Consider the following 18,154-nt stretch of genomic DNA (forward strand, 5'->3'; position numbering starts at 1 on the left):
GTGCAAGCAAAAGTGTTGAAAAAAGTAACATCTGGTACACAAGCTATTAAGGAATTCAAAAGAGTTTAATCAGATTTTTTTCTAGCTGAGAGTTAAATAAATGCAGTTGCTTTGGCTGAAAAAAGCAAAAAAAATTTTGGATTTCAGTACACATTCCTTTTAGACACAGTATAATGAAGAAGAATATCTTACATTTACAGTCAGAGTCTCAAAGCTTTTAGTCAAAAGAACAGATTTAGCAATAAACAATGTCTGTCTCCTCATTTTTCATGGCCACATGATATATCAAAGCTTTTCAGTGTCTTCTGTTTGATATGTAACGTAGGAGGGTGACTGAAGCTAAGAAACAAACACTGATGATGAAGTTCAGTGGGGATACTTGGAATATTTCTATGAGAAATATAAAAAAAGGCAGTCCCAGATAGGTAATAAATCTAGTATACCCAAATGACTGTTCTGGTTAAGAATGTAAATAGTAATTTTCTTATGAGACAGAAAATGAAAATACTTGCTTTATCATTCTCCACCCCTCCTCGCCTCTTGCATTAATAAATATGTTCCATATCCCTCTTTCAGCAATTGGAAATTTAATGCAAGGAGAAACAGAGCAAGACCTTGGTTTTTGCAACACTGTCTCAGTACTGAATTTTGTATACATGAGTCACCAAGAGGAATCAGAAACCCTTCGACACAAGTATGGGGTTTTTGGGGGAATACTTGCTTGCCTAAACTCTTGATTGCATCCAACTCTACCTGAAACTGGAGAGAAGTGCTTGAGGGAGTCATAGATGTGGAGAAATGAGTAGATTAATTTGAATAACAAGTTAGTGAACAGGTTGACTGTGACACAGTATGTGAGTACCTTAGTTTCTTTCACCAAGCACAGAGTTAACTAGGAAAATCTTGCAGTATTGTGGGTTTGCAGGGAGTGCCCTAAGCCTATGCAATGGTTAGTAGATCATAACAGACACATTTATGAATCTGAACATTTATTTTCAAACTGTGAATAGATGTTCTAAGATGGCTTCAAACTTTTCAAAGCTGCAATTTATGTGTACTTTTGCACTCTTATTTTAATAGGTTAAGAACATACTAAAAGCTCTGTACTGATCTGACCTTTCCTCACAAATTTTTGACTGATAAGAAGAGGAAGGCTTCAATTTGTAAATACCTGCAGCAGAAAATATGCTAGAATGCATGGCATGTCGTTCTTTTTCTTTGGCTGTAAACCCACTCTGGTCACAAAGTCAAGTATATTCCATTCCATGATCAAACTGTCTGGGAAAGGAAATCTCCTACTCCTGCCCTGCTCCTGGGGGGACTGCAGTGCTCTTGCTGTGGATTTCAATAGTATCTCTACTGCTTTTCAGTTGTTTTGTGGGGGCAGCTGGGGACAGAGCCGAGGCAAGATACCCAGGCTTGTCCTTTAGCCAGCTCTGCCTGTTCTAACTGCTTTGCTGACCTAGGAGGAGTAATTTGAAAGCTGACTGGGGCAGGACTAATCTGGACTGACACAGTCACAATATAAAGCAGATAGATATGTAATTCTCTCTTGTGCTTTGCTACAGCTGAACTTTATTTTCTAATTGATGAGAGCTAGCTGCTGGCTGCTCGGCTGTCAGTGTGGTTGTTCATGACATTCTAGCTATTTTTCTGCCCCTGTTTGCTTGAGTGGAAATAGCAGGAGAAAAGCAGCATTTCTCACTTAAGGAATTGAAAGATATTCAAAGATGGCATGATATATGAGCTGTAGAATCATAGAATGGTTTGGTTTGGAAGGAGCCTTTAGAGGTCATCTAGTCCAATCCACTGTGAAGACCCCAAACACAACCAGAAGGCACTTAAGTGCTTGAAATTGTACAGTTTTTAAGTCAGTGTTTCCTTTGGAGTGCTTTGTTACTGTTACTAGATTTCATTGGAGATAGGCTGGCTCCCTCATATTTATACCTTGATAAGATCTGCCCTGAACCTTCACTTCTTCAAGATAAAGAGTCTGACCTCTCAGCTTTTTCTCCTACGGGAGATGCTCCTGTCCCTTTGTCATCATGGTTCAGCTCTTGGCTGCACCCTCCCAGTATGCCCACGTCTCTGTTGCACTGGGGAGCTCAGGACTGGACACAGGACTCCAGGTTTGGCCTCACCAATGCTGAGGAGAAGCAAAGGATCATCTCCATGCTCTCTGCCTAATGCAGCCCAACTTACTATTGGCTGATTTTGACTAAAAGAATACGGTGCTGGCTCATATTCAACTCAACACCCTGGGACCTGTAGAGGTCCTATGTGTGGCACCCAGGCTTTAGACAAGTCTTTAGGACCCACAGCCTGACTGCTGGTCAAAAAGCCTGGACACTCCTTCTCTGGTGACTGGAAGTGGGAGAGTGTGAGAGCACAAAGGAAACATCTTCTGTTGCAGAACTTACATTAAGTGAAATCATTGTGCACTCCAAGAAATTCTCCTGTTTGGGTTTCCTGTGCTGTTGAGACAGTGTTGGAAAACATTCCCTACAGTGGGATGTTTGGTTTTGGAGCACACACCCCCTGAAAAGCACTTGGATAGAGGCCAATATGAGAGTGTCTATCCCAGAGGGATAGAGCGGGTGCAGCACCACTGTGCCGATTGAGGATGTGGGGAGCAGAAGCAGGATTGGCTGGGAGCATCCCTGCTCTCAGTGGGATTCACGGCCCAGGGACAGCAGCTGTGTAGGACCTGCAGCACCCATGTAGGACCAGCAGCACCCTGGAGCCCAGCACAGGGGAGTGCTGAAGGGTCTGCCTTTGCTCTGGACACAGAGTTACTGTTCTCCACCATGCCAAATCTTGGAGACCTTTTCCTCCTCCTTCTATTTCCTTCAGCTATCTGATGTGGCTGATTCTGGAGCTCCGTACCTGTTCTCCCAGGCTGTTTCAACAGTGGCCTGAGGCAACTGGCAATGAATATTTTGAGAGAGGGCTCTAATGATCTCTTAGAGAGGCCTGGGATGTGGTCAGTGTGGGCCTTCATGAGGCTTCAATCCTTTGAGAATGCCCTGATTTAACTTGCTAGAGTAACTTACTAAAATAATTTAATTCAGACACCTCTGGTCAAGATCACATTACCACCTGTCCAACAAGAACATTTGGAGCTTTTATCTGTGATTTGTTGTAGTTATTATTTGTTCCTCTGTTTTAATTGTGTGAAATTATATTGATATTTCAAAGAATTTTGTATACGTGGCTCCAAATGATTTTTTTAAGAGCTTAAGAGCATTATTTGTTTTTAATGGAATCCATTCAAGCCTTGATGAAACCTTCCTGTGGTTTGCAATAGAGGAACATTGATTGCAGTGCAGTTACAGCAAAATTGCTCTGCAAGTTCCCTTTCAATAACTAACTAGAACTAATTAACATTACTGGATAATTCAGTACATGACTGTATTATTCATTGTCTTTTCTCATGTTAATACTTTTACTGAGTGCATTAATGTTACAAATTAACTCTGTTGTAATTACACCATAATTAGACACACAGTAATACAACCAGAAAATTAGTGAGAACTGGTAATAACGAAGACTGTTACTACTCTACAATTGTATCTGTAATTACCAAATAACTGTGCTGTAGTTATGTAATTTGAAGAGATGTCAAAAAATTAATCCTTCCACCTCCATCTGAAAAAGCTTTGGTACTCACACACACATCTATCTAATAGATATAAAATATATTAATTTACAAATTTTTAAGGTGTCAGAAATAAGGCTCATTTTTTTCCTCACTGTAGCTACATCTGCAATATATCCCTGTTCACTCAAGAACCACACCCTTATATATCTGCTATTTCCATGCAAGAAATCATTCTGTTTTCCATTTTAGACTTGCTAACGACTAGCATTCAGTATCAGATATGGCTGTACAATTTTTGGGACATTTGTTAAAACATTCTCTACATGACTGTCACACAGGAGTACTGGGGCTGATCTATGAGCCCATGCAACTATCCAGATGAGTCCAAAACTCCTGCCACGGTGTGACCGGATTCATAGTAGAAGGAATTAACTAGCGGTAGGGCTAACTATGTCTCCATGAGACCTAGTTGTTAAATATAAACACCAGGATGTTATTTCTGTTCCTGGCTTTGCTGATGATCCTGAGTAGATTCATGATTTTCCACCTTTTCTAAAGCATTTTGAAAACCATTGGTGGATGGTGCTTATCAATACTTGGATTTTGTTTTGGAAGTTTTACATGAAAGAGCACAGCTGAGAGATCTCCATGCCACCTTCTGACTTTCCCAGCTGTGTCCTTGCATTGCAATAACATGGAAGAATAGAAAGCCAGGTTTTCTGAAGCAGAATAAACTACAGGGAGATCAAGGAAGAGTCAGATTATCCCTTAGGGATAAAGTCCCAATGACTTTCATATTACCAGGAAGCCCATTGATTCACTGGGGGTGAGAGTATGATCCTATAAACTGACTGCAACAGCAGGGTCATGTTCTGCTTCCTCTGATAATCCTAGTATTCTAGAAATTATTAAATGGGAAACTAAAATCCATGGGCTTTCTTACTAGCAGTTAGGTGGAGTTTGTGGGTTAGAGGTTAATTTGGTACAAAAAAGAATATTTCTTTTACTGATTGGAAAATGCTCTTCAGTCTTCACACATCTGCCTATTGGGTCATACAACAGTATGCATTTTGAAAAATACAATGAAAAGTACAGAATGATAATGCTAGGTCCTTATTTTGTAGATTCTGTAACAGCAGAAGGATTAGTGGAAGAGGGAAACAGTAACTGGTTATATAAATTTTGTCAGAAATTAAAAAATTGCTTATTGACTTAAGATATAGCCAAGGAAATATGAATCACTAACTAAATATTTGGCAAATCGAGTATGGGCACAAATCCCTTTGCTGTAAAAGATTGACACAGAATATTTTATTAACATATTTTGCAAATTTAGACATTAGCCTCTAGTCAGCTGGGGAACTTTCTTAATTTTTAAATATAGGAACCGCTTGTTTTAGTGGCTGCTATTTCTATTTCTACTAATATATGTATTTTTTTAACGAACACCGAATGATTGAATGAAGGTAGCATTAATACAGATAAATTTATTTTGCATTCTGGTAAGATGACATGAAGACACACAGAATGTTTCACTGTTAAACTCACATTTACTTATTTTTAGTTGTGCTTTAGTATATTGGCTAATATTTATTTATCCTTTATTTCTGCAGAATCAAATTTGCATCTTCCACATATTAACATTTTGTATTATGTTTCTGCTGTGAAATACTTGAAAACATCTCTATCCTTCTATTAAAAATTTAGTGACTGGACATGAAACTATGGTCTAGGATAAGAGTTTAAAGGTTTCTCTTTTTTCAAACAAAGCAGTAAGGATATCGGGCTAAATTTGCCCTGTAATAGGGAGCTGAGGCCAGATCTTCTGACTTTATTCTGAATTCAGCACAACTTTGGGCAGAATGTAAAGTTTACAATCCTCTACTGAATGTATGAAATCTATTGTTACTGAGCATGGAACGTGACTAAAGATTTCCCACACAGTTCTGAGCCATAAAGTTCACTAGTTGCAAGGACAGCCCAGCACACCATAGGAGTGGGTTATATGTGCTCAGAATAAAGTGCCAGAGAAAATATGAGAAATTTTCAATCTCTAAAGTTCTCCGACAATATTTTCCCTCAAAGTTAATAAAATATTTAGTTCCTCAGTGTTATTTTCTCAGAACACTGCATGGTGTGCATTATTTTGTTTATTTCTCTATTTTTCTGCAAGACTCCAACTGAAACTATACCCTTAGCATTTTAGGCCAGTAATTCCTGTGCCCAGAGCTGTTACATAAAGCAAATTCACGGCAGGAACTCAACTCATGTAGGCTACTTGCTACACAGCATTTAGTGGTGACATGCAGGTGACTGGGGATTTTTCAAAAACAGAGGATTCTGAACCCTGCTAGGCAAACACTATGATAAATATGTTTATTTTATGATACAGCTCAGAACATAACAAATAATTCTTCTAATGCCATAGGATGCATACTGAAATGGGAATGTGCTGCTAATATGTGGTTGGAAGATATTGAATGATGACACAACCACGGTTTTTATAATTAGGATTAATTACAAGAATTTCTGTCTGAACTGAGGAGATTATTGAAGAACTGTTAGGCAGAAAAATGAGGGCTTCTTTAATGTTGCAAATCTATGTCACCAGTAGTATGTGGCATGGGGAAAAAGACAAATACAAAAGATGCAAATGCAGAAATTAAGGACAAATGCAAAATCTTTATGCCAAAATCCGGAAATTACTTTGTAAAAGGTGCTGCTAGATTCATCTAGAATGCTGTGGACAGTTCTGTTCATCCATGTTCAAGAACAATGGACTCAAACTACAAACACAAAAGATGAGTATGAAGATTTGGGAAAGAGACCCCAAGGATGAGTTTGGCAAAATGAAAGCTGAGGTGTTTGTCTTTTATAGGTGCATGAAGGCAGGTAAAGATTACTCAATTAAACCAAAGCTCAATGTTAGTGCAAGAAGTGGGTGAAAAACTGGTCCAGATTCAAACCTACATTTGGAATTCAATGAAAGTTTATATGTCTAAGAGAAATTCTATGTTGAAATAACCTTTTTGTACTGGGAGATGGTGGCTGAATTACCCTTAGTACCTTTGTACCTGATGTACTTATGAATGGAACTTCAGTAAGGTGCCCTCCATGACATCAGAGAACAAGACTCAGTGGCTTGGGAAGTAGTTCCAGTTCTAAGTCCTGCCCACACAACCTGTGTCAGTTAACTCTTAGCTTAGACTGTCCTGTCTCTCCTGACAGACGTGGTCAGACTGATACGTGTTCTGACAGATACGTGGTCAGACACCAGAATGTGGTTTGTTCACCTGCTTGATTTTAATGCTTTGATAAATATGCTGTCTAGTAGCTCTGCATCTCATAGAAATTTCTGGTGGGCGTTTGATTGTTAGAGTGACTGCTACAAAATCTGAAATACTGCAATTGCCAAATGTATGTTAATGCAATTTTGATAGATTTCCCAAGGTTAACCAGAAATGATTTTGAGGTTTAAGGCTGATGATGCTGTGACTCATATTAATGACAAATGGCAGTAATACAGTTCTTGCAAGGAATTTTCAAGCCAGACACAATGCACAAAAGCCTAGCAGAAGATTTGACAGCAGGTAATGAGTTTACATTACAAACCTTAGATTAAGCTTAATGGTTGAGATGCAGATTTGGGGAATAATAATGGAAGATGAGTGCAGCCTTGCATTGTGGGGAGCATCTGCCTTTAGGAAAACTTTGAAGTAGATAAAGACATGGATAAACAGAGAAATCCTGACTGAGATCAAATTAAAAAAGAAACACTACATGAAAAGTGGAAGCTGGTATGGGCTTTCCAGGAGGAATATAAAGACAGTGCTCCAGTGTATTGGAATGGACATCAAAACTCAGCACTGAAATCAGTGACCAATGTGAAGGGCAACAAAATGGACCTCTGTAAAACTGAAAGCATGGGGAAGACTGAGGCACACAGGGCCTGTTTTGCTCTCTGGTGAGGCCTGAAACTTCTTCTGGCTGACACAGAATCTATGGGGTGGGGCATTGCATCTTGTTGAGGAAGAAGAATTTAGGGAATACATAAACCAGTATACTGGCTGTAGGTGGGTAGGTTTTGGTAGTTGGGGGCTGCCGGGGGTCCCCTGTTAGGATCAGCCAGGGCTGCCCCATGTTAGACAGAGCAACTTCCAGCTGGCTCCAGCTGACCCACCACCAGGCACGGCTGAGCCCCACAGCCATGATGGTATTGCCTTGGGAACAGCTGGGATAAGGGAGGGCAGAATGGTCAAAGGAAAAGTGTGAGAGACAACCCTGAGAGCCCTGAGACCAGAGAAAGAAAAGAGAGTGCTGCATGGTGGTGGTGAAGATACTGTGGCCTGTGAAAAACCAATGCAAGAGGAGATGGATATTTCTGAAGGAGCTGCAGCTCCCTTCAAGACCCCACACTGGAGCAGGGGAAAAGTGTGAGAAGAAAGGTGCAGCAGACAGAAACAGCTTTGTACTGATGGTAACCAGTAGCCTCCACCTGCCTCTCCTCACCTTGCTGAAGGGACTGAGTAACCTGTGGGGATAATAAGTAGGAAGGGGTGGACTCTGGAGTGATGAAATGGAGCCTGGGAAGAGGTAGAGAGAAGGTGGTTTTCCTAATTGTGCGATTAATCTCTCTAAGTGTGTATAAAAGCCAGGTTTCCTTCACAGGTGTAAAGGGGAGTGTCTCTGTTCTACTGAATGGTACAGCTCTCCCCATGCACAGGTGCTCAGCATTGAGGAGAAAATGCACTTGTCGTAAAACACATGGGTGGTCTTTTTGAACTGAGTGAGGCTCAACCTACTGCAGCAAACCATACAGTCGTATACAAAAGCTGCAGAAGGCAGCATCCCACACATCCCATGGAGTTATCAAGATGTTTAGCAATTGAAAATAGAGCTATTAAAAATTTGTGAACAATCTGATATTTTGGGGGTAGAACAGGATGAGATGCAGAAGAAAGGTGTCCATTTAAGAGTCTGCTAGTATATTTTCTTTACCCTACTCTTTCTTAAGAGGTCTTTTCTCAGTCTTAGTTTTCATAGTTTTGCTGATGCCATGGTTTCACCCAGTTTGTTCTGAGCAGAAAGTGAGTGAAAGCTTAGTGAAAAACTTACTGATTTTGAGCTAGGTTAAATAAGAAAATATTTTAAAAACAGAGCAACTAAGCTTTCTGCATAATATTTGTACTTTTTACCTTCCTAGGAAAATTACATATTCACATTCATTAGTTCTGCTTTTTGTCATTTTGACAAATGTCAAATGTTTTTACTGGAAAAAAGCTTTTTGCAGTATTGAAAATTTTAATGGGTGTGGTAATGGAGAAAATGTCCCTTTTTTGACTTTATTTAGAAAGTTATATTTGATATCAGTGGACAAAATGAAATTGCTATTCTTTCTGTCCCTTTTTCTTCCTCTCTCTTCTACCCCTGGTATTCCAGGCTTTAATCAAATCCTTAATGTCACTTAAATGCAATTTGTGTTTAACAGATTTAGGTTTCAGTTAAATACCTCTCAGTTATCTGAACTCAGTGATTTGGAGAAATGCTGAAGGCTTAGAGAAAGCTCCAGGGCTCAACAGCTCTGAAATTGTGCTGCTCTGTATGGAAAATGGCATCTTGCTTTCTCTTAGCAGAAAAATGTCTCACCAATTTGAATAATTGTATGTGCTTTGTCTTAAAGAAATTGTGTTTCATGTAAGATAATACTTGGGAAAGGTCAGATCATTACTCTCACTCGATTGCTCATTTAAGCTAGATGCTTCCAAAAGGCATTTGGAAGAAAGTTGTGTCTGGGGAGGGAAAGTAGGAACTGAGAAATGATTTGTTCCTTTCCCAGATCTTCTTTGCATCCTCATCCTTCTCATATTAATATTGGTTTCATCTATGGTCAGCTACTGCATTTTTTCATGGGGGACTCTTCCAAAATTTGTGAAACAAAATGATGGATCATTGACTTAAAAAGTCCAGCTTATGGTAAGAATATGTGCTATGTCTTTGGATAAAATATTTTTGTCAGAAGCTCAGCCTCTACACTTTCTGAGGCTGTCAGATGCTCTGTGTTGTTGCCAATGCACTTTGGAGTAAACGTGAACCAGCAGTGGTCAGTTTTTCTGCATTTACTATCACCACCAAACACCTGGGCATAACACTTCACCCTGTCTGAACTTGCAGCCCTTTTTAACTGTGCTCCTGCAGAGCCCCAGACAGATTTGAGCTCAATTGAGTGTAAAATAGAAGATGCAGTGAAGAACTGATAATTATCACACGTTTAGCTCTTGGTTGCTAGTGCTTCCCTTCCTGCTGCCGTGTAATTTCTCCCCACCCTTGCAGGAGTTAGCTTGGATTTTTGAGATGTAGGCAAAATATGTAAAAGAGTGCTGTCAGTGTTTTGTCATGCTGGATAATATCCTGGGCTGGCCTGCTGAGTATGATAAGAGTTGTTAAGTATGATAGGAGTGGTTTCCTAATTCTGTGCACTTATAAGATCTTATATTACTATTTCCCCAATGTGGAAATGGAGGTAATGCAGCCACCGATTTAGTGAGACGTTATTAAACTTACAAATGTATTATCCATAAAGTTGGTTGTCGTAATTCTGTGAAAAATACAATGCCATTCCTTTCTTCCCCAGAGCTGGATTTACGTTTTTATTATATATTTTCATGGGACTCAACAAATGAGAGCAAATCTAGGAAGCCAGTTATACTTGCCTTGCTTCTTGGCTTTTGATGGAACAGATGTAATGACCTTTACCTAGACTGTAGTTAAAATTGAAAATGTGCTCAGAACACTTTTATTTTAAATGTGCTGTCCTGTTTTCTGAAAAAGAAAGAAAACCTACTGAAGGTAGGGATTTTAAGGGTTAGTCAAACTCATCAATCTTTGCGTATGCAGCACTGTGTGTGAAGAGGTTTTCTTAAGTTATTCTCAGTAGCAGAGAGATATAACTACTCTGTGGACTTGCTGTTATCTCCAGTTTTGAAAGAAGCAGCTTGATTTTCTGCAATTGTAATTTAAAGCCAGGTGGGAAATTCCTCCCATTGCTCTTTCTTCCTGTTTGAAACTTACTCCAAATTGCAACAATTTTACATCATTAAAAAAACCCCTACTTGTGAAGACTTTTCTTTTACAGTCTGTGCGCCCTTTAAAAATATTTATGGGGTTATTTCCACGTAGGTGCACATGTAACTCCCATTAACTTTAATGGGGTTTTAGGTGGATGCAAGAAGAAATTAATATAGAGTTACCGTGTTTGGAGGAAAGTGGACCAGTCCTTTATTCAGCTGAGATTTCATTAGAATTTCAGATGACAATTTTTAAGAGGGGGCTTGGGGGGGCCTATGTTTTATAATGTGCCTGTGGCAAAATAAGTGCTTAATCTGGCCAGTGTGATTTCTTTTCTTGGTGGGATGTTCAAAATTGAAGTTGCGTTCTTACTACCAGTGCACTGAATGTGTCTCTTCTATTTTCTGTTAGCTGGGGAAAAACATATTTCATTCTTGGCCTTTTTTTTTTTTTTGTCTGCTAAAGTAATTATAAAATGTAAATGAATACATTGTAAGCCAAATCTGAATTACAAATATTCTGTCCTGATTTTTGTGTGAGTGCTATGCAAATTGTGCTCATCTTCAAGAGCTGCGGACATGGATAGGATTTTGTAATAAGGCATCTGCTAAAGTCTCCTGTTGTTTTTTTTTAAAACTGAAAAGCTTCCACATTTCAAATTTGGAAAAGTTGTATATATACATACATATGTATATATATATAGGCTTATATACATATATGTGTATATATATGTATATAGGCATACATGCTCGCTCTCTCTGTCTCTCTCTCCACATATACATATACATATATATACATATATATATATGTGAATGGTAATACTTTAGGGTAGCTCTTCTTTTATTTCAAAATCAATCAAGGTTTAGGTTGGATATTAGAAAAATGTTCTTCCCCCAGAGGATGGTTGGGCACTGGAACAGGCTCCCCAGGGAAGTGGTCACAGCACTAAGCCTGGGAGAGTTCAAGGAGCCTTTGGACAATACTCCCGGGCAGGTGGTGTGACTTCTGGGGAAGGGCCAGGAGTGGGACTTGATGATCCTTGTGGGTCCCTTCCAACTCAGCCTACTCTGGGATTCTGTGATCTGCACTCTGAAGGTGGTCAGTGGCAAGTGCACCTGTGCTATTGCAGACTTTCAGTTCTGTGGTTGCCCTGCCCTGAGAGGCTGAAGAGCTGCCTTGTCACTTCAGCTCATGGAGGTTGTGGTAGTGGGAGGTTTCTGTTGGTTTAAATGATAAAATCTTCCTTGTATCTTGAGCATACTCACTGATGTTTAGATGGTCTCCTAATTACAGATAGTTGATAGAATCTTCTAGAATAACTTAAAATGCTGTCACGGCTGCTTACAGCAACCCAGCTGCTGTTATGCCCATTGCAGTCCTGTAGATTCTGTGGGGGGAAGAATGCCTTCTACATCCTTTTCCAATGATCTTAGTTTAATTACAAGTTTGAAGTAAAATGAACATTGTTCGTATGCAGGGTTTCTAAATTTTTGACCAAGACAGCTGAGTTTTCAGGTGTTGCATAATTTAGGAGTTATTTTTCATCTTAACACAGTGCAAAATATAAACATTGATTTAGCAACAATTTAAAGACTATGGAGATCATATTATGTGCGTGGGATTTTTCTCTGTTTGTTTGTTTTGTTTTGTTTTTTTTTTGTTTTCCCTGTGGATTTCGTATGATTACAGAAGTGATAGAAAAAGCAGATTTAATATATCTGCCATTCTGCCTTCTGGCATAATTGTGTTAACATTTCTTACAAAAGTTGCATTTAGTGGATATGAATAACAGAAACAAAGTACTCCTTAACACCTATACTTTGAGAAGTAATACTACCTTTCAGAAACTTCTGAAAATGAACTAAAAGCTGGCACTTTTATTATGCAGGGGAACAGACCAATCATCAAAAAAAGGAATTGTTCACCCCAAAGCAGCTAAATATGTAGAAATTAAATAATAAGGCCATGATTTCTTCCAGTCTTTGAGTCATTGCTTTTTTTTTTTTTTTTTTTGCTTAGAAAACATTGCACAAACATGACTTTGGCATTTGATTGAAGTGCAGTATTGTTCAGCTTCAACACATTCTGACATCTTTTGCAGATCAATTAAAGTGCAACAGTGTGGAAGCAATAAAAATGAAGATGTTTTATCCTTAGCTTAGAATAAAAGGAAATGCATTTGAGGAAAAGGATGAAAGAGAAATAAGCTGTTTGAACACAGTCAGCATAACTTTTATGTGTATATAAAGTTGTCTGATACTACTCCATGAAGTAAGAATAAAAGAACAAGTAGACAGGAAGAATTTACAAAGTAGAAGAGGAGGAGCAGAAGAATAAGATTATATGTGCAGTATTCAAGCCATCAGCCAGAAAGGACCATGAATTTGGTTTAGAAGCGAGAAATTGAAAAATAAAATCTTAAAAAACAAGGAGTGAATAAATGGACTAGCTGTTGACATTTCTGAAAGAAAAATACTATTGTGACTGAAATGCTCTCTCTGAAGATGAAATCCCCGATCCTGCATGTGTATCTAGTTATATAATCAACTTGAGCTTGTCAGTGGCTTTCAGGTGGATACAAATGCAGTGACTGTAAGTAGTCACTGTCACAAATGGGTATGCAAAATGAAAGACTTAGTGCTTACTGTGGGAGCAACTGATAATGAAATAGAAAGGATTTTTACTAACTTCCTTCTGGCAATTTTTTAAAGAGTATTTAATTAATGGAAATATTTATGTGCTGGTTTTATTTTCCTTAATAAACAAACACCTTTAGAAATAGTAGATGGATGTGAAGCTGTTTGATACTTAGTAGAAGAGATTGATGTGCTGAATTTTCTCCAGGTTTCTCCAGAAAGCTAAGTAGTTAATAGAATTACTGTTACTAAAATCAACTGTAAAAATATTTTTCTGAAAAAATCTGTAGGTTCAGCTGGAAATATCAAGAAAAAACAATAATTTCTCTTGGAGTCTACAAATAATGTGTGTGCTTTGAAACATAATACATATTCCCATTGCACCCAGTTATACTATCACACATCACTAAGTAAAGCTGATCATTAAGAAGGTACATTTTTGTATTATTAGGTTTGGTGACACGAGATTTAACTGGAAGCATAGGAAAAATACTTCATTTTGATTTATATGTTTTGTTCTTTGTTTTTCTCTAGTAGAAGGTGCAGGTAATTTGAAAGGTTTCCAATGTGGAGAGGGAGTGACTTGGAGGAAGAACCTGGAATGACGTTATATATGCAGGTGGAAAATGACAGGGAGACAGCTTTAAATCACAGTGAGAACTGAGTCTGCACCGCCAGATCCGTGACCTTTGGGCAACAAGACTTTATTTGTGTTAAGCCTTGTTCAGTGCTGGTGTAGGTTGTGAGAAGGCTGTTATCAAATTTTTGATTTTTCCTCATATCTTACTTGACATGGATTGTTTTAGTTCCCCCTCCATCAAACTATAACAGCACAAAGAAATGGTGAGCCTAGACTTGTGAGTACGTGTGTTTGTTTCTGGTTCTGATTTTTATCACAAACTGCTTCTTTTCCTGTCTCCTACCTATAAAGAGGTATACAAGGTAAAAGTACTCCCAAACTCACAGCTTCCAGGCAACTGTGGGTGCCTTGGTTTTCACTTTTGCTCTGAGACAGATTAGAGGTCTGTGCTTTTTGTGGAGACTTTAGAGATAATTTTAATTTTATGTAGTTTTGAAAGCTCTGAAACACAAAATGTCTCAAAAAATGAAGTTACTCTTGTCTATTCAGGTCTAGAGGGCTGCAATGTGAACACAGAAATAGGAGTATTCTTATATCTATGCTCACTAGAGTAAGCATGGATAACTTCATGCTCACTGCAAGAAGTTTTCCTGAGGCCTTAGATACTTCACTAAAATTCACTGATTTAAGATGGGCCATGTAGTTCATGGGATTAGATCCTAATGACAGAAGTTGAACTAAATTATGCCCTAATAATTTGGAAGTTTATCCAAATTCTTACAGTGAAACCTCTCAGGGTGTGTGTGTGTGTATATATGTGTTTGGGTATTTTTGTGTGTGTGTGTGTGTACGTGCACAGCTTGGTTTACTAGCCTTTTATACCAAATACCCTTTTAAGGAGATACGTTCAAATATAAAACTTCTTTTCCATGGAAATACAGCCTGAAGATAAGCAAGAAGCTCATCTTAAAGCCAAAGTTATATTAATCTTTTCTCCTGCCACCAACAGGGCTCTTGTAAGTACAGTTTTCTCTCTCTGAGGCTTAATAAGTCCATATTCCTCTGTTTGTCCTCTTTATTGTGATTATGTTGAAATGTTTTATGTTTTAAAAGCAAGTACAGGAAACTGATTTCAGAAGATCCCAACAGCGGAAGAACTGTGATTCTGCAAAACAATATACCAACTCATTTTATTATTCCTATACATTAAATAGTCTGCAGGTTGCCTGTCTATGCAATAGACGTTGCTCTACCATACTTGCCTTGTAGATATTTCCATAGGAATTTTATAAAGCTCTCTAAGTTTTTGCTTTTATGAATCACATCTACTTCTCTTCAAAAAATATGATAATCCATTGTAGTTTCAAATACTTTTTAAAACATGTAAGTTTGTTAAAAACAATGACTATGACTTTTTAAAATTAAGTGATGATATTGTGACATATTGCCTGGAAGTATTAGGGCCTTGGGCTACAGGTTGGAACTTTTTTCTAACAAAATCCAACTTGATTCTTTTTTCCTTCCTTTTCCTCAGAGCTACTTCCCATTCAGTCAGCTCCCAGCCTGTACCAGTGCCAAAGCCTCTTCCTGCGCACATGGAGAAACATCCATTTGTCCTAATTTTTAATTTCATGAAGTTCTCATTGGCCAAATCCTCCAACCTGCGTAAACCTCTCTGAATGTAAATCCTCCCTTATAATGCATGAACCTCCTGGTTTGAGATCATCTGCAAACTTCCTATAAGTTCACTGTGAAGCCTCCTCCAGACCACTACACAAAGTTTTTAAACAGGGAAAATCCCAGGATAGACCCCTGCAGTACTCCACTGTGGGTATGTGCTGGGAGTAGAAGTGGTGACTGAATGAACTCTGAAAGGTGAGTAAGAGGTTAAGGCGCTCAGTAGCCAGTGATAGAAATTTCTTTGTGTTTATCTATTTTTTTCTTTTTTTCTTTCTTCTTTTTTTTATTTTTTAATATGTTCACACCATTTTCTAAATCCTAATCTATGACCTTTGTACTCAGTTTATTAGGTAAGACTTGCCATGGTGCATCTGCAACCTTGAAGACTTTAGTTTGTCACTTGGCACTTGTGCAGAATATTGAGCTGTCATCCTATTACCTCTTTCTGACTGATCTCAGCCCTTTGCAGCCAAAAAGACCTGTAAACTTGTTATAAACAAATAAAAATCAGGGTTCTTTGAATTACTGTTATGCTTTCTGTCTGGATCCCTTTTACCGTATGGAGAGACTTTGCTAGTAGGACAGGCAAATCTAAAATGTGTAACACAACTTCCTGGTACAGACAGTCAATAATAATAACCAGTAAGCAACTATACTAAGCATTGGTTTGCTCACCACTCCTGATCAGACACCTAAAAAGTCTCTGCTGACAAGGTAGTTGGGCCTCTTTCAGTCAGATGGGGAGGAATAATCTACTGCTCCCTGGAAGGAGTTGATCATAAAGGTTACTGAGTTGCTGTCAGTTCCCTGGTTTTCCCTTCAGGATTGTACACCTCTCCTCTTGGGGTCTTTCCCCTTGAATCTCTGAGCTACTACTTGTCTTCATCTCAGCAGTCTTACCTCTGCATTTTTCTCTCTCTTATCTTGCACAGCTCCACTGTACGGATTTTCTCACATCTCGAGCAATTTCCTTAGAAGCTTTGGGCTGAGGTCTCTCAGCTGGGCTGGAACACAGCTGGACCCAGGATCACAGACTGCTGACCTGCTGACTTGGTGCAACACAGTGAACCTGCTCTTGCCTCCTCTCTCCCTCACTTTTTTTTTCCTCATTGGCTCTAAAATCAGGCAAGCAAAAGTCAGCCTTAGTGCTGGTGTTCAGAAAGGAGAAAAACTTCTCTTTTTCTGCTCTTAGGATGAGGAACAAATTGTCTGAAACATGCAGAAATAGCTTTTAATAGGGTGTGTCTGTTGTAACTCACCTTATCTTTCATTCCAATGTTGGAATAGAAGATATAAAAGATTTGGTGCTGGGCTATGGCAAGTAGAAGAAATTATAGTTCTTTGAGTCAGAGTTTGTATTCAGGCTCATGTGTAAACCTAGCATGAATGAGCCAGTTTTTTACTGGTAACATTATCACTTGGCTTAAACCACACTGGATTACATTGGTCATATTGAACTTGAACTGGACCCCACATTTTACTTGTTCGTTTCCATGGTTAAGTACAAAAACTTTGACTGTAGGAAGACAAATTCTGGGAATGGATAAACTGGTGGATATAGTAGTAATGAAAAGGCAGTGGGAGGGACAAATAGTTGTTATATTAAGAACAAAAACAGAAGGAAAATTAGATTACTAGGCTACCAAGAGAAAATGAAGTTGAAAGAGTTGATAGGAAAATCCATTTCATAAAATAAACTATGGTAAGCAAGAGAAGAGTGATTGAATATAGGGCTACAAACTGTGTGGCAAATGAGTGTTTTATAATTACATGGTGCCTAGATTTTTAATATGAAGCTTTAGGGTTGACAAATAGGGAGACATAACTTTTGCTAACATATCAACTCCCTGAGCCCACCAAATACTATTGACTATCAGCAGAGACATCAGTCTAAACTTCTGTTGCTACCAGTGCAGAATGAAGCTCAGTTTGCTATAGTATGTCCCTTTTCAATATGGTCTGGCATGAAACTAATGTGGGTAAAGAAATGTGTAAAAATTCTTTTGGTGTGTGCAAATGATTTTTACTAAAATTTCATCTTCTTCCAGAGTGATTATCTCTAGCTACCATTATGTTTCTTTTGTACTTTTTTCCTCTTATAAAGGCCTGGCATATTCCTCTGGAAGCTGAGGAATGAAGACAGCTGTTAATTTAAAGATGAAGAATATTGTAAATTGGCCTGTGCATGAAATGCAGTGATAAAAATAGCACAGATATATTATGTCATTGGCTGTACGGTCATGCATGGAAATTCCTGAGTTAAACTAGTAAGTGCAATAGTGCAGAGCATGTAAAAACTCTTTAATTTTTAGTTCTTATATTTTTTCCAAAAATGTAGGTTATTACCTCTAAATGAGTGAAGTTGTTTCTCAGCGGTAAGATCAGGTTGCAGAACTGCAATTATGTTGCCCTGAGACCTCTTGAAAGAACTGAGATTTATTCTGACTTAGTGGGAGAATGAGGTTTATTGACTCCAGGGAGGGATAAAAAGGGTTGTATTGGCAAGGGAAGATGTATGCACCTACTACATATTTTAAATCACAGGGCAAATTGACTGTCGCCAGAATTAATCCTCACTCGTTTTGTTTGTAC

General features: G+C 38.4%; 1 long non-coding RNA gene across 2 annotated transcripts; it reads left to right on the forward strand.

Moving 5' to 3' along the window:
* Positions 1–6,848: 6,848 nt before the first annotated feature.
* Positions 6,849–13,075, forward strand: LOC127467633 (uncharacterized). 2 transcript variants are annotated; one of them, XR_007903226.1, is made up of 3 exons: positions 6,849–6,959; positions 7,042–7,191; positions 12,768–13,075. It is a non-coding gene; the product is annotated as an uncharacterized LOC127467633 (long non-coding RNA). The 2 variants fall into 2 exon arrangements; XR_007903227.1 differs by having other exon boundaries at positions 12,686–12,798.
* Positions 13,076–18,154: the final 5,079 nt, after the last annotated feature.

The sequence above is a fragment of the Manacus candei genome, unplaced genomic scaffold, assembly GCF_025592945.1.
Source record: "Manacus candei isolate 608988 ecotype Guabito, Panama unplaced genomic scaffold, ASM2559294v1 h1tg000014l, whole genome shotgun sequence".
NCBI classification, from domain to species: Eukaryota; Metazoa; Chordata; class Aves; order Passeriformes; family Pipridae; genus Manacus; species Manacus candei.